This window comes from Nannobrachium achirus (genome assembly GCF_963921795.1).
Source record: "Nannobrachium achirus genome assembly, chromosome: 18".
NCBI classification, from domain to species: domain Eukaryota; kingdom Metazoa; phylum Chordata; class Actinopteri; order Myctophiformes; family Myctophidae; genus Nannobrachium; species Nannobrachium achirus.
Window position 1 is genome coordinate 48,002,344 of NC_137825.1, and position 17,422 is coordinate 48,019,765.

At 42.4% G+C, this 17,422-nt stretch overlaps 1 protein-coding gene across 1 annotated transcript in view; it reads right to left on the reverse strand.

Moving 5' to 3' along the window:
* The window catches only part of ankfn1b (ankyrin repeat and fibronectin type III domain containing 1b), a gene marked incomplete at both ends in the record, with an annotated part of 375,118 nt that overhangs the window by 157,924 nt on the left and 199,772 nt on the right, over nt 1–17,422 (reverse strand).

The window sequence follows — 17,422 nt, forward strand, 5'->3', positions numbered from 1 at the left end:
AAGGGGTAAAGAAAAAAAAAGAAAAAAACGGGCCATTCGACTAATATTCGACTATCAACACAATGACTAAAATCATAGTCGACTATACAAATCCTTAGTCGGGGACAGCCCTAGTTTGTAAGGGTAGCCAGGGGCGTCAATTGGGTATGGCAGGGGTATGCAGCTGCCATACCCTGGGTTCAGGAGGGAAAATAAAAGTTACTTTTAAATATAAATCCATGAATGTCTCTTTGTCTATCTGCACTGGTTATTATGTTGTTAAATTACAGTAAAATAACTACAAATGCAAATTTTAACAAAATGGTCACTTTAACAAGGTATTATAATTATATTCTCCAGACTTGTATTCCTCCCATCTTGACAAAATGGTGGCACGTTTACTAACATGCTAAGTTTAGCTGCACTTGAACAACTGTTCCAGGCTGCCATATCCAGCCCAAGAAACCGTAGAAACCTGGGTAAAAAACTGAAAATACTAGTTTTTTTCAGACATTGTGAAAATAGCCGATCTACATGCTCACAACGCCTCGCAGCGCGAGGCGTTGTGAGCATGTAGATCTCCATACCCAAGAGCAGTTAGATCTCCATACCCAAGAGCATGTAGATCTCCATACCCAATTGACGCCTCCTCTCCTCTCCTCTCCTCTCCTCTCCTCTCCTCTCCTCTCCTCTCCTCATTGCACCCCACCGTTGTGGCCCCACATGTACGCACTGTGGATACCAGAAAATCCGTCCCAGCCTGTGTGATGTCATCAACACGGGGCGGCCGGGGACTGAAAACTGCCCGCCGCCGGGGGCTCTCTGGCTCTGTTTGGCCTGGTGTACAATGTACATGGCAACTGGCGAAAGTCCTTGAAGCGTGGGGCGAGAGGCAATGAAGAAGAAGAAGAAGAGAGAGAGAAAAGGGGAGAAAAAGCCAGCAGGGCCTGGGGTATAGCAGGGGCGTCACAGGGGGCCAGGGGTAAGTGGGACTGAGTTACAGTACTAGGGCCCAAGGTTGAGGGGCCTTAATTATCTTATACTTTAGCTATTGAAAAATCGCAGAAATACAAGCTCGAGCTTATACAAGCTTGTAGATCTGCTATTTTTGAAAAGTCGTGAAAATGTGTGCAAATCTTTGAATATATACATGTATTTTTAAGCGAACATTTGTACCTCAAATTTTGCTTCTGGTGGGGTCCCTGGAACTACATATTATGAGATGGGGGTCCGTGGCCAAATACATATCATTTTGGGGGTCCTTCACATGAAAAGGTTTGAGCACCACCGACATGGAAACATAGGTTTTTTTCAAATGAACATAGAAGGATTTGAAATATTCAAAGATATTTCACACATTTTTTTCAAGATTTTTCACAAAATAGCAGATCTACAAGATCGGTGCCGCGCTGTGAGCTTGTATATCTGCTATTTTTTTCAATAGTCAAAGCACAAAATAACGTGTACTAATGCGTTCCCAGTCTAAATGGGTTAACCCTCTAAGGCCCAAAAATAGAAATACTTGAAAAGAAATTGAAAAAATCAGATGGTGTTGTAGGAGTCTTAATCAGAGGAAAATGTAATGTTTAAAAAAAAAATCTTTTTGTAAGGTTTTATAGCCATAAATCATAAATCATAAATAATGCTCTAATTTACATATGGGGGATATTTTTCACAATAATAACATATGTACATGTTCTAGACATTCTAATGATCACCAAAAAAAATAGTACAGGCATTTTACTTATGTTTTTTGTGAGGAATAGCTTCCATGAAAAAGTGAGATGTTGTTCGTCAAAACTCTGGAATGTCAGCGGGTGTGGCGGGTGTGAATGTCAGCCCCTGTGGGGGGTATGTATATGCAAATATTGTGGCCAATGGCATTGTAATACTAAACAATAGAATCCAATGGTGATGTTTAGGTGGTAGGGGGAGCTAAAATAACATTATTTAAACCTTTTTTTGGATAAAATACAAACGTTGTAATATTACAACAGTGGGCTCTAGAGGGTTAATCCCCCTCTCCCTATACAAAGAACATTCATGGGGGGCCCGCAGTGAATACTTGTACCCAGGGCCCAGAATTTGGTGTGACGCCCCTGGGGTATAGAGTGGCGTTTTGGAGTACGTGGAAAGAGTGAGCAGGGGTTGAGAGAGAAAGGGAGGGGGACTGAGGGGCTGTTTAGCTTCAGCAGACAGTATAAGTCGGCTCGGATACGATACGACATTATATTCCATCACACACAAAAAAAGAAAAGAAAAGGTTCTAACTCTTCTTAAAGGATGAATTGCTGACATGGAAATATAAAGGCCATTTATTGAAGAAACGTTAAGTATGTCAGCACATTGTGTCAGACTGTATCGTCTAGCTGGCGGGCGAATAACAAAAAATGTCATTTTCTCTCTATCTTTAGCCAAAATGTTTGGCTCTCTGTAGCCAAAAATAGCCGATCTACAAGCTCACAACGCCTCGCGCTGCGAGGCGTTGTGAGCTTGTAGATCGGCTATTTTCGGCAAATAGGCTTGGCGTAGAGGGGGAAAAAGAGCAGACTAAGTACAGAGTAAAAGGTCAAGCTTATTAGGTAATGACGGCTCAAGTGGTTAAATATCTGAAAACAAATGCTGTCAAACTATGAAACTATATGGAATCTATGAAGAGGTTGTGGGGGTCCCTGCTTCGTCTCTCTCTCAACTAAGGGGTCCTTGGCCTGAAAACGTTGAAGACCCCTGGTGTAAAGTAACTAAGTACTTTTACTTAAAGAGGTGGTGCCATAGTTTTGTACTTTTTTCTGGTTTTCATGTGTCTAGGAGGTTGACAGTACTTCATTAGACCCCCTGGTGTGGTTGTTATGAGCAAGTTTTATAGAGGGGAAAATCATGGCACCCCATCTTTAAAGAGGCGGTGCCATAGTTTTGTACTTTTTCTGTTTTCATGTGTCTATGAGGTTGACAATATTACATCAGACCCCCTGGTGTGGTTGTTATGAGCAATTATGTAGCCTATTCCCTTTGTATTTGGGGTTTCTTCCTGGAGGCTGACACCTTGTGGGTCAAAAGTGCCGATCCAAAAACACAGATAGAGTGACATCATATAATCATCCCCTCCCCTTTTACCATTCACCCAACACTGGTGGGTGTGGCTAACTTCAGCTGTTGATTTGTACTTAGTTGCACACTGAAGATCCTATCGTCGCGTGTTGCGACTTTGTCGATTATTTTCGGCGCGCGACGTGGCTGCACAAATACCACATTTTCCCTCTCTTTGACCTGAAAGTTTCTCTCTATCTCTCTCCTTTCCTCGCACTCTTTCTCGCTCAGACACAAATGCAGACACATGCACACACACATACATACGCACACACACACACACACACACACACACACACACACACACACACACACACGCACGCACACACAAACTCACACACACGCTCCCATCTGAGAACGATTACAGGGCTGCTCCTGTGAATAAATTAGTCTAATCAAGGTCTCTCTTCCCTGACATCCGCACACAAATCCCTCACTCCGACTCCGTCTGTCCGCAGGAGAGGAGAGAGGAGCGCGCGTTTGCCAACGAGTGTGAGGCCTTCAGCTAGATGCAGAATAGACTCACATTTAGAGTAAACATTTTTTTTTACTCAAATCTTTGCCTCGGGGGGTCCCTGCAACAAAACATTTTGCGATGGGGGTCCGTCCGTGGAGCAAAATATTTTGCAATGGGGGTCCGTCCGTGGAGCAAAATGTTTTGCGATGGGGGTCCGTCCGTGGAGCAAAACATTTTGAGATGGGGGTCCGCGGCCAAATACATTCTGGCGGTGCTTTAACCACTGATATAGGCCGATTCTATACATGTCTTCTAACAGTTTTCTGAAGAAAAAAAAATCGTCGTTGTCGGGTGAAAACCTTGCATGTCGTTTTGCATTTTCCATTTTAAAAATGATTTGAACTAGTGAAAACAGCCGATCTACAAACACACAACGCCTCGCACCGCGAGGCGTTGTGTGCTTGTAGATCTGCTGTTTTCACTACTTGTGTGCGACGGCCTTGTACGATGAAACAGGGCTTTGCCTTGTGAAAGAACATGCAAATTTGAAACTTGGAGATACGAGGTTTACACCCGACAACGACAATATATATGTTGCTTGCTATCAGTGGTTCTCAAACTTCAAGCGTCATGTCAAGGACCCCCCCCCCCCCCCCCACCCCCCCCACCCCAAATGTATTTGGCCGCAGACCCCCATTGCTGTTCCGGGGGACCCCCAGAAGCAAAGATTAAATAATGTTCACTCTAAATGTGGGTCTATATTCTGCATCTAGCTTAAGGCCTCTGCAGACTTTGTTGGCAAACGCCAGGTCACAGAGCTCGCTGCCCCCCCCCCCCCCCTCTGTCCCACCACCCCTCCTTCCTGCCTCTGACACTGTCTGCAACCAGGGACAGACAGACAGACAGACAGACAGACAGACAGACAGACAGAGACAGAGAGATGAAAGGATATGATGGCTAATATGCCGTAGGATGAGCTAATACGGTTGGGTCTTTTCGAGAACACACACTCACACACACATGCGTGAGCACACACTTGCGCGCGTGCACGCACACACACACACACACACACGCACACGTTATGGATGAGTTGCTTGTATGTGGTCATTGCTACTTCAGGTTAATAATGACTTCCAGATGAGAGAGAGCGGAGGGATGTTCGCGTGCGTGCGCGTGTATGTGTGTGTGTGCGCGCGTGCGTCGCTCGTGCATGTGTGTGTGGCACTATGCTTCTGTGTGTGTATATATGCCTCACATGCACGTGCAGGGCTGCCACACTCATTACATTGTAGTTGACGGCCGATTCATTGTCAAACTAACTAATAATTGCGATTAATGATTTAATGCTGTTTTGTCCATTGAACATTGGAACACATAAACGGAAATGGGATTTCCGTTTGCCTTTTAGGCTTTGTGAACAAAGCTTGCACTGGGTAGATGTAACAAACCAGTAGGATGCCTAAGGGCGATAAGCGAGGTCGCACCATGTCTTGGCCATCTGGCCATGTGATGTATAAAAGTAAGACGCCTCAGGGCGACATGCGATTCTTGGCCATCTGGCCAGTGACGTATATCGGACCAGTTACCCATATATGGAGACCCCTGCATGATAGTCAACAATGTTAAGTCAAAAAAATGCCCATAGATGGGCATTACCAAATATGGGCATTCCCAGATATGTCCTTAATGTTGATGACATTGGGACAGGGATCTCCATATATGGGCCTAAAACGTATGTTATTTGTAGAGCCAAGCAGGGCCTTGGCGAATTAGGGCCTGGGTTTGATGCCTGGGGATCTCCATTTATGGGCATAAGGGGGGTACCCTAACAGGGCATCATCTATCATTTTTTGCCAATACTTTCCATTTTGAATTCCAGACTTTAACTAACAGAGTATTTCCATATTGTAGTATTGATACTTTTACTTAAGTAAAAAATGCGAGTTCTTCTCACCACTGCATATGGGACCGAAACAACACATATGCCCCGAGCCGGATGTCCAGGATCCGACAGATCCGACCGATATTGCACGATATGCCCATGTATGGGCATATCATTTGGTACATAGCGTTTGTTATATGCGATGTACTGTGCCATAGAACTCTGTAGTCAGGGGATATCTTCAGAAATAGTGTCAAATCCTGGAATAAATTCGTTACCAAAAAATGGCTTCACAAATGTGTTTGTAAAGGTCTCTAGTAACACATCTCACAAAGACTGAAATTCAGTTTCCCTAGGAGAATCCGTGACAGCTGCTGAAAGTTGGGGTCCCATTAAATTAACTATACAGGGGGGAAAAAAAATATATGCTTTAAGTAGCATGTGAGGGGTCAAACTAGGGGTTTTTCATGATTCTGAATCCATTGCAAGCATTTGTTTAGCACATTCCTTGGGCTAAAAACAGCCAGACAAAACTTAGTTTAGTGATGAGTCATCACTTTTCACAGTCTTGTGGGAGCCGCCTTTACCCCAAAGAATGTTTTTTGTATAGTTAAGTTAAAGGGACCCCAACTTTCAGCAGCTGTAACGGATTCTCCTAGGGAAACTGAATGTCAGTCTTTGTGATATGTGTTACTAGACACATTTACAAACACATTGGTGAAGAAAGTAAGACATGGTTCTTCAACAGGGGGTCCGGGACCCCTAGGCGGTCCTCAGAGTTACTACAGGGGGTCCTCCAAATCTTTGAGTGAGCTTATAGATCGGCTATTTTTGGCAAAGAGCTTCGGTGTAGAGGGGAAAAAGAGCAGACTAAGTACATAGTGAAAGGTAAAGTTTATTAAGTATTGACGGTTCAAGTGGTTAAATATCTGAAAACACACATTGACATGAATCCAAAATAAACTGACGATTGTGCTGTCAAACAATAAAACTATATGGAATCTATGAACAGGTTGTGGGGGTCCCTGCTTCATCTCTCTCTCAACTAAGGGGTCCTTGGCCTGAAAACGTTGAAGACCCCTGTTTTAAGAGATCCCCTGACTACTGTCACTCTTACCGCTATAGATGTTCAGCTAATAAACTTGGGAGTTATTAAATCCTCGCTGTTAACTCGCAGAATGGGTCCCTCATGACACTTACATTAAAGTAACACTGAGTATTGGACCGCGTACAGGCCTTATAAATAACTTCCTTCAAAACGCACGCACAAGTCGCACATGCTTGCGCAGGAACCATATTTATTTATTGGCGTACGTCTATTAATGCCAATAACTGCACAGGCTCTTCGGGAAACTGTAAAAACAACTTTGACTCCGTGTGTCGGCTGATCTGTTGAACGGGAGTTCTCACCAAACGGAAATATATTCAGTTGATATTTTGTTTAGTTTTTTTTTTTTTTGTGCCAGAGAAGGGGAGCGCAAGCTGACGCGCAGTTATGATGAGTACCGCGAGCCAGAATCGTTCCATCACTGCACCTAACACACACACGTGTACACACACACACACACACACACACACACACACACACACACACACACACACACACACACACACACACACACACACACCACACACACACACACACACACACACGCACACATCTCTATGTTTGGTTAAGCAAGAGAAGCCTGTTGCTACGAAACCATGCGAGCGCAGGCACTTACTCAATTCAAATGCGCGGTGCACAGTGACAATGCTGACAGCCTTTTATTGGGGGGGGTGGGGATTTGACACACACCACACACACACACACACACACACACACACACAACCTAACACTTCTGCAGAAAAGCCAAACAAAGAAAGTGTATCTGCCCTTGATGTGGCTGATGTGGCTCGAGAGCAAAACAAGACGAATCGTCACTGTCGGGCAGAAACCTTGTATCTCCAAGTTTCAAATGTGTATGTTTTTTTTTTGTCAATTATAGCCACTTCATCATACAAAAGTGTCGCACAAAAGTAGTGAAAATAGCCGATCTACAAGCACACGTGTGCTTGTAGATCGGCTATTTTCACAACCAAATGCAGCGACAGGACAGTACAGTTGCAGTACTGTACATTGCCGTTTCAATTCAAAGTAAGAAAAGAAAACGAATCGTCTTTTATTTGAGTACTGTATATTGGGACTTTGTTGTACTGAATAGTGCAGAGGTGTCAAGGTGAACTGTTCCAGGGGCTTCTCATTCCAGAAAGAAGGCATACACACATGTATGGGTACACGTGCACACACAATGAGGGTGCGCTGGCATAAAGGAGAAACAACTTTCCAACCGTGGTCCAAAGCAGCATTTTATTCCATTTTCCATCGCATGTCCTACCCGACCACGGCTCCATACAGGACCGCGTCATTCAATCATTAATCCTTTTTTGTTATCTCGCTCGAAAATCCATTTTCACTACGTGCCAGTATCATGTAGACTCTATCCATCGTCTGTTTACATGCAGAGCCACCATTATTGCCGAAAGATTTGCCATAAATTGAAATCTTGTCTCTCGCGGCACTTCCGTGAGCGGGCTCCGGAAGTTCGCGGAACTCCCGGAGCCCGCTCGCTTGCATTACGACGGAAGTGCTACGGGACGAGATTTCACTTTACGTCCGTGGTCGGAAAGGACATGCAAACACAAATTTAATAAATGGCTGCTTTGGACCAAACAACTGCTGGATCACCCTGGAAGCTTCTAAAACATACTTTTAACTCTTACTGTGCCAATCCCGAACTAGTTCGGCTTTATTTGTCCTTATCAGGGTGCCGATCCCGAACTAGTTCGGCTTTTTTTTTTTTTTTTTTTTTCGAGCCGCGCCGCCGGCCGCCATCTGTTTACACGGCCCGCGAGAGCGTCGCGCCGCCGATATTTACCATCCACTCCAATGCAATCCAGGATCTTTAGAGCTCATTTTCTCTGTTCCATGCATATCCATGAGGTGTGCAAGGTTTAATCATGGCTAAATCGACGAAAATAGGGCTTCTAAAATGCTTGGTAGCCAATAGCTAACTTCAAGCTAACTTCATCCTGTTCCTGTACATGAACAAAGGAAAGTGTTCAGGCGAGTCATGGCTGCACAGGGCTTGTGCATATGAGAGAGTGTTTTTTACTGGTGATTCAGTCAGAGTGTATGAAAGGGTGCGCTCGTTTTATTGTCCACGACATTGCAAGCGGCGCGAAGGCCAGCGGACCTTGGTCCTGCTCTTCGCCCCCGAGCGCCGCAGGCGCGAGTGGCCGCGAAGAGCGGGCCAGGGCCGCGCGGCCGGCGGAGCGCCGCGCGAGTTACGAAGCCGTGGTGAATGCAATCGTTATATTTATGCCCAGGCCGTAAGGCCTGGGCAAGCCCACGATAAACGCCCGCGCAGTCCGGTGCGCATTTCCGAACGCACCCTTTCCCCACACTCGGACTGAAACACCAGTAAAAAACACCATCCCTTGTGCATATACCAGCACTTGTCTATGTAGCATTCTATGGCCATTGGGCGCCCTCTAGTGGTGAAAAGGTGGCACAGAATGTGTTAAAGGTAGGAAGGTAGTTTTTCACCGAAATCCTCCTTTACAACAAGGGTTCATATTTTAGATTGAAATTAGAGAAAGGATGAGTGTTAAAATGTTTTCATGTACTTCTTGCTATTGTTTTAGCGATTTTAGTATTTTGAATTCAATGGGTTGGGGCATGCGTACAAGTGGCTAAATATGATTTTTTTAGACTAAATAAGCCAATTTCTTTGTTACTATTTACACCAGACCCCATAAGTCACATCTGCCCATGAAAGATTGCGGTGCATCTTGGGGATGGGCTTATTGTGTCTAAAAATACATATTTAGCCACTTGTATGCATGCTCCCAACATGGGGGCATGCATGCAAATCAAAATAGTTAAAAACACTAAAACGATGGAAAGAACAGAAGTAAATGAAAACATTTTAACACTCATCTTTTCTTTTCTCTAATGACTAAGGATGGGACGATATGAAAATGTCATATCGCGATTATTATGACTAAAGAAATTGCGATTTATGATATTATCGCGATAATCAAAAATTCATTATCCTGGGGTGGAACATTTGCCAAAAAATAGCCGATCTACAAGCTCACAACGCGTCGCTTTTTGTTGTGAGCTTGTAGATCGGCTATGTTTTGGCAAAGACATTTGATAGAGAGTGAAAAAAGACTGTATCAAAATACAAAAGTACCTTTTACCAGTTATAGAGGGTTGAAGTGGTACCGGATATGCAGCCCGGCAAGTAAAAGGTGAATTGATCCCAGTGCATGTGGGAGGACGATATCACGATAAATCTAAATCTCCACGATACGATTATCGTGAGTGTCTTTTATCACGATAAACGATAATATCGCGTATCATCCCATCCCTACTAGTAATGACTAACTAAAATATGAACCTTTGTTGTAATAAACCAAAGTTGTCCTTTTAAAATGGTCAACATGACACTTGGCGGAGGCACTTGCAGTCACACACATTCCTCTCCTACCAACAACGCAGAGAGCTACCGTTATATTTGACCTTCAGTACAGGGACGTTTAATTGATAATTTTTTAGACAAACCGAACCACCTTTATGTCCTCCCTCGAGAGCCATTAGGTGTGAAATTACTCCGGGGGTTGGAAGCAGGGAACTGGGGGGCATGATTTCATTAATTTGAGCAATTAATTAGTGAAATGGCCAAGTGTCTGGGTATTCATCATAACTAATCAGGGGCGTCAATCGGGTATGGCAGGGGTATGCAGCTGCCATACCCAGGGTATGGTCCAGGGGGGAAAATAAAAGTTGCTTTTAAATATAAATCCACGAATGTCTCTTTGTCTATCTGTGCTGGTTATTATGTTGTTAAATGACAGTGAAATAACTACAAATGCAAGAGAGACAGCCGCTGGCCGCCGCGTCCACGTCCATGGACGCGTCCACGGACGCGTCCATGGACGCAGCCGCGAAAAAAACGGACGTGGACGCAAGGTCGCGTCCGCGGACGCAAACGGCCGGCCGGCCCGGCTGTGGACGCGGCCGTGGACGCGGCCGTGGACGCAGACGGCCGGGGACGCGGCCGTGGACGAGGCTGTGGACGAGGCCGCGGCCGTGGACGCAAACGGCCGGCCGTGGACGCGTCCATGGACGAGGCCGCGAAAAAAAGGCTGGAAAAAAAAAAAAAAAAGTGTCTATTGTATGTATTTTTTGATGGAGAATTCAAATATGACCTTCTTTTTTGTATAGGACAACTCTAACCTGCATCAATTGGTATTTTATAATTGCCAATTGTACCCTATCCATCTAAAAAAACAAATTGGATGTCTATTGTATGTATTTTTTGATGGAGAATTCAAATATTACCTTCTTTTTGGGATAGGACAACTCTAACCTGCATCAATTGGTATTTTATAATTGCCAATTGTACCCTATCCATCTCAAAAACAAATTGGATGTCTATTGTATGTATTTTTTGATGGGGAATTCAAATGTTACCTTCTTTTTTAGATAGGACAACTCTAACCTGCATCAAGTGGTGCATCAACCTACTATCTATCTATCTATCTATCTATCTATCTATCTATCTATCTATCTATCTATCTATCTATCTATACTTCACCTTTAGTCCAGAAGAGAGTTCAGCCTCAGGAACTTGCACACATGGAACTGTGTCATGACTGTGTCATGGAGCTAAAACAGAGCTATGTTAAATACTCACAATGACTCTGATGGACCAATCAGGGTGGTGGTGGGGGGAGGGATCAACAATAGACAGAAACTGGATAATGCTTTGTTAACTGTCCCACCTAAGTCCCTGCTAGTCTGAACAAACATCACCTTCCCTCTCATAACACTACTACTACTACTACTAGTACTACTACTACTACTACTACATTTATATAAAGCTGCTCTTGCATTTGAATTCAAGTCTGACACAAGTTAAGGTTAACTTAGGTAGTAGTTCATTTTGCTGGCTTTTAGGGACTGTGTGTGAGTGTGTAGGCCCACAAATTATTATAATTGTCATTAAGTGACTCAAAGGGAGACATCTAATTGGTGTTTATTATTCTAATATGAACTGTGGGAAGATTATATATTTTTTTATTTTGCACTTAAAGTGTTGTGATATTATTCCTGAAGGAAGAGGGGTATTTTCACAGTCCAGGCTTTGAACCTAAATGCTGTTTACATTTTCTATAAATATTTATTTATATATAAAACTCAGTTATGTGGAGTTATTGTGTGCCTTTTCTTGTAGCTAAAGAGTCCATTTGTTCACTAGACATTAAGCCAAGGTTACTATTTTGAGTTGAAGCTAGGTGTTTTATTACTTTGTGGTTTAACATTATTTAATAGGCAAATTCATTGTTATGGTTACTTTAGAAGACTGCTTTTGCATTCATGAGTTAAAAAGAGAGCCAAGCTAATTCAAAGAGTTAAGTTAAAGGAACACAAAACATGGCCAACATACTCTTATCTTTCACAGAACAGACAATTATCATTTATTTTATCTATTTGAGACTATGTAGCTGCTCTTGGGGAAATAGAGCATTAATTTGGGGTGATATATTTATCAGCCTATTCAATTGATAATGACCAATGGGTGCCAGTTTCTAAGTAGTTAAGCATATTAACACAACAATATAAGTGGCCTAGACATGGATATTGCCCACTCAACTCGTAATCTACAGAAATGTCCACCACATCACACAGTATAAAAACTTGGTTCTCCCCATATAAAGGCATGTAGGTAACAGTAACATGATATTATGTCATGAATGATAAAAGTAATGTTCAAACACTTTGATGTGTGTGAGTTACTTAAATGCTGATCAATGTGTGAATCTGGCTCTTATCATGTGGGTGTTTTCTCTCCCTGTCCTGTGCTGTCCTCAGTTAAACCAAGACAGTGCTGTTGTGACCAATGTGGAAAAAGCTTCAACTCAATTTATTATCTCAAAGTAGACCAGAAAATACACACCGGAGAGAAGCCATTCAGCTGTGAACAATGTGGGAAGTATTTTGCTCGGTCTGGACAATTAAAAGATCATAAGCGTTCACATACTAGAGAGAAACCTTATTGTTGTGACCAGTGTGGGAAAGGATTTGTTCAAAAGGGGATTTTAAAAGAACACCAGAGAATTCACACTAGAGAGAAGCCCTATTGCTGTGACCAGTGTGGGAAAAGCTTTATTCGATTGTCTTATCTCAAAATACATGAACAAATTCACACTGGATAGAAACCATACGGCTGTGTCCAATGTGGGGAAAAGTTCAGTTTAATGGCTGCTCTGAAAGTACACCAGAGATTTCACACTTGAGAGAAGCCCTATTGCTGTGACCAGTGTGGGAAAAGGTTCAGTGATATGCATCATCTCAGAGCACACCAGAAAAATCACACTGGAAAGAAACCTTATTGTTGTGACCAGTGTGGAAAGAGCTTTCCTAGACTGGAACATATCAAAATACACCAACAAATTCACACCGGAGAGAAACCTTATATCTGTAACCAATGTGGGGAAAGGTTTACTCATTCCAGTACTCTCAAAACACACCAGAGAATGCACACTGGAGAGAAACCCTACTGCTGTGAACAATGTGGGAAAAGCTTCAGACAAAGGACTCACCTTGTGACACACAAGAGAATTCACATCGGAGAGAAACCTTACTGCTGTGACCAATGTGGGAAAAAGTTTGACGACAAGCGTCATCTCAAAGAACACCAGAGAATTCACACCGGAGAGAAACCTTACATCTGTGAACAGTACATCGTCTAGTCTCAAAGACCACTATAGAATTCACACCAGAGAGAAACCTTGCTGCTGTGACCAGTGTGGGAAAAAAATAATGTCTGACCGTTAACGACAATTAAACTCCATAATTATGCACTTAAATCACATTTGCATGTAAAAGCTTTAGAACAATCAATGACAAAGTTACCTGTGAAATTACGGACATAGCAATTGTCCATGTGATTTGTTTTATATTCACACCGGAGAGAAACTTAATTACTTAATTGCTATTATTGATTAGTCTTCTTTTTTGTTATTTGTGTATTATGGCCTTTATGTTAACACCAGAAAATGTGTTGAAAATGTGAGAGATCTTTACACATCTGACCCATAACATTATTAGCAATTCACATGATGAACAGGTGGAACCCAAAGACCATCAAGATCTCTGTAAGTCACAGACTGAGTAAGTCTCCAGATAAACTCACACACATCATTCTAGCCTAGATGTGATTGTACATTTGTGCTGTATACATTTTTGTCTCATAAATTATTATACTTGAACCTTGAACCAAACTAACCTGACATGATTTAACATAGGTGAATCCACTAAGCCTACTAGGTTTTATACTGTGTGATGTGGTGGACATTTCTGTAGATTACGAGTTGAGTGGGCAATATCCATGTCTAGGCCACATATATTGTTATGGTAATATGCTACTACTTAGAAACTGGCACCAATTGGTCATTATCAATTGAATAGGCTGATAAATATATCACCCCAAATTAATGCTCTATTTCCCCTAGAGCAGCTACATAGTCTCAAATAGATAAAATAAATGATAATTGTCTGTTCTGTGAAAGATAAGAGTATGTTGTAACTGTCTGTCCAATGGCAGCTGTGAGTTAGGCCATGTTTTGTGTTCCTTTAACTTAACTCTTTGAATTAGCTTGGCTCTCTTTTTAACTCATGAATGCAAAAGCAGTCTTCTAAAGTAACCATAACAATGAATTTGCCTATTAAATAATGTTAAACCCCAAAGTAATAAAACACCTAGCTTCAACTCAAAATAGTAACCTTGGCTTAATGTCTAGTGAACAAATGGACTCTTTAGCTACAAGAAAAGGCACACAATAACTCCACACAACTGAGTTTTATATATAAATAAATATTTATAGAAAATGTAAACAGCATTTAGGTTCAAAGCCTGGACTGTGAAAATACCCCTCTTCCTTCAGGAATAATATCACAACACTTTAAGTGCAAACTAAAAAATATATAATCTTCCCACAGTTCATATTAGAATAATAAACACCAATTAGATGTCTCCCTTTGAGTCACTTAATGACAATTATAATAATTTGTGGGCCTACACACTCACACACAGTCCCTAAAAGCCAGCAAAATGAACTACTACCTAAGTTAACCTTAACTTGTGTCAGACTTGAATTCAAATGCAAGAGCAGCTTTATATAAATGTAGTAGTAGTAGTAGTAGTACTAGTAGTAGTAGTAGTAGTGTTATGAGAGGGAAGGTGATGTTTGTTCAGACTAGCAGGGACTTAGGTGGGACAGTTAACAAAGCATTATCCAGTTTCTGTCTATTGTTGATCCCTCCCCCCACCACCACCCTGATTGGTCCATCAGAGTCATTGTGAGTATTTAACATAGCTCTGTTTTAGCTCCATGACACAGTCATGACACAGTTCCATGTGTGCAAGTTCCTGAGGCTGAACTCTCTTCTGGACTAAAGGTGAAGTATAAATAGATAGATAGATAGATAGATAGATAGATAGATAGATAGATAGATAGATAGATAGATAGATAGATAGATAGATAGATAGATAGATAGATAGTAGGTTGATGCACCAATTGATGCAGGTTAGAGTTGTCCTATCTAAAAAAGAAGGTAACATTTGAATTCCCCATCAAAAAATACATACAATAGACATCCAATTTGTTTTTGAGATGGATAGGGTACAATTGGCAATTATAAAATACCAATTGATGCAGGTTAGAGTTGTCCTATCCCAAAAAGAAGGTACTATTTGAATTCTCCATCAAAAAATACATAAAATAGATATCCAATTAGTTTTTTAGATGGATAGGGTACAATTGGCAATTATAAAATACCAATTGATGCAGGTTAGAGTTGTCCTATGCAAAAAAGAAGGTAATATTTGAATTCTCCATTAAAAAATACATACAATAGACATCCAATTAGTTTTTTAGATGGATAGGGTACAATTGGCAATTATAAAATACCAATTGATGCAGGTTAGAGTTGTCCAATGCAAAAAAGAAGGTCATATTTGAATTCTCCATCAAAAAATACATACAATAGACACCTTTTTTTTTTTTTTTTTTTTTTTCCTTTTTTTCGCGGCCTCGTCCATGGACGCGTCCACGGCCGGCCGTTTGCGTCCACGGCCGCGGCCTCGTCCACGGCCTCGTCCACGGCCGCGTCCCCGGCCGTCTGCGTCCACGGCCGCATCCACGGCCGGGCCGGCCGGCCGTTTGCGTCCGCGGACGCGACCTTGCGTCCACGGCCGTTTTTTTCGCGGCTGCGTCCATGGACGTGGACGCGGCGGCCAGTGGCTCTTGCTGAAATGAAATGAAATGGTCACTTTAACAAAGGTATTATAATTATATTCTCCACACTTGTATTCTCCATTTCTCCCCATCTTGACAAAATGGTATATTCCCAGGTTCTGCAGGTCAGCTGCACAGGTGCAATGCACTATTGTTAATTGTGCCACGTTTACTAACATGTTTAGCTGCACTTCTAGGCTGCTATTATCCAGCCCAAGAAACCATAGAGACGGGGAGAAAAATAAAATGTACTTAAAATAAATGTATCATGCCTGTTGCTAAGGTATGGCAACATGACTGGTGTCTGCGTGCGTGCAAGACACCAGTCATGTTGCCATACCTTAGCTTTTTCTTAAATGACGCCACTGACTTGAGCAACGTTAATTAGTGAAATGGCCAAGTGTCTGGGTATTCATCATAACTAATACTAATTGTGTTCATAAAATGGCACACAGATTATCCTGGATTAGTGGCGCGGCTCCGGCAGAATCGAAATGCTTTAAAACCCCCTCCCCTTGCAACCACCACTTATGAGGGTGCACACACGTGCACGTGAACACACACACACACACACACACACACACACACACACACACACACACACACACACACACACACACACACACACACACACACACACACACACACACACACACACACACACACAAGTGAGGAAAGAAAAAAAAATCCCTAAACCCGTAGCCTAGAATCTATAATCACGCCCTACTGAGGGAGTTTGGTCTTGTTTTCAAAGGGACTCGAAGTGGACTTTGAGTTTTTAAGAAAAGGAGAATGTCTGAGCATTTAAACTTGAGCCCGTGACCACACAAACAGTTGTACAAACAAGAGAACGAGAAGGATGAACGTATGGCTTCATGGCTGTATGGCAAGGGTCTTCAACAGGCAGTCCGGGACCCCTAGGGGGTCCTCAGAGTTACAGCAGGGGATCCTCCAAATGTTTTTGTGATAGAAACCTTTTTTCTCCTTTTTTTATATTAACCACCTAGTGTCCAAATTCTGAGAACTTAAACCAAAAATAGCCAATCTACAAGCTCACAACGCCTCACAGCGTGAGGCGTTGTGAGCTTGAGATCGTCTATTTTCGGCAAAGAGGTTTGGTGTAGAGGGGGAAAGTACAGAGTGAAAGGTTGAGTTTATTAACTCTTATTGTGCCAATCCCGAACTAGTTCGGGATAGTTTGGACCTTATTAACGTTCAGGGTGCCAATCCCGAACTAGTTCGGGATTTCTTTTTTTTTTTTTTTTTATGAAAATAAATAAATAATAATAATAAATACATTTTCGAGCCGGGCCGCCGGCCGTCATCTGTTTACACGGCCCGCGAGAGCGTCGCACCGCCGATATTTGCCATCCACTCCAATGCAATCCAGGATCTTTAGAGCTCATTTTCTCTGTTCCATGCATATCCATGAGGTGTGCAAGGTTTAATCACGGCTAAATCGCCGAAAATAGGGCTTCTAAAATGCTTGGTAGCCAATAGCTAACTTCAAGCTAACTTCATTCTGTTCCTGTTCATGCACAAAGGAAAGTGTTCAGGCGCATCATGGCTGCGCAGGGCTTGTGCATATACAGTATATGTCTATGGTGGATTCTATGGCCATTGGGCGCCCTCTAGTGGTGATTCTGGGCACTGAAAGGGTTAAG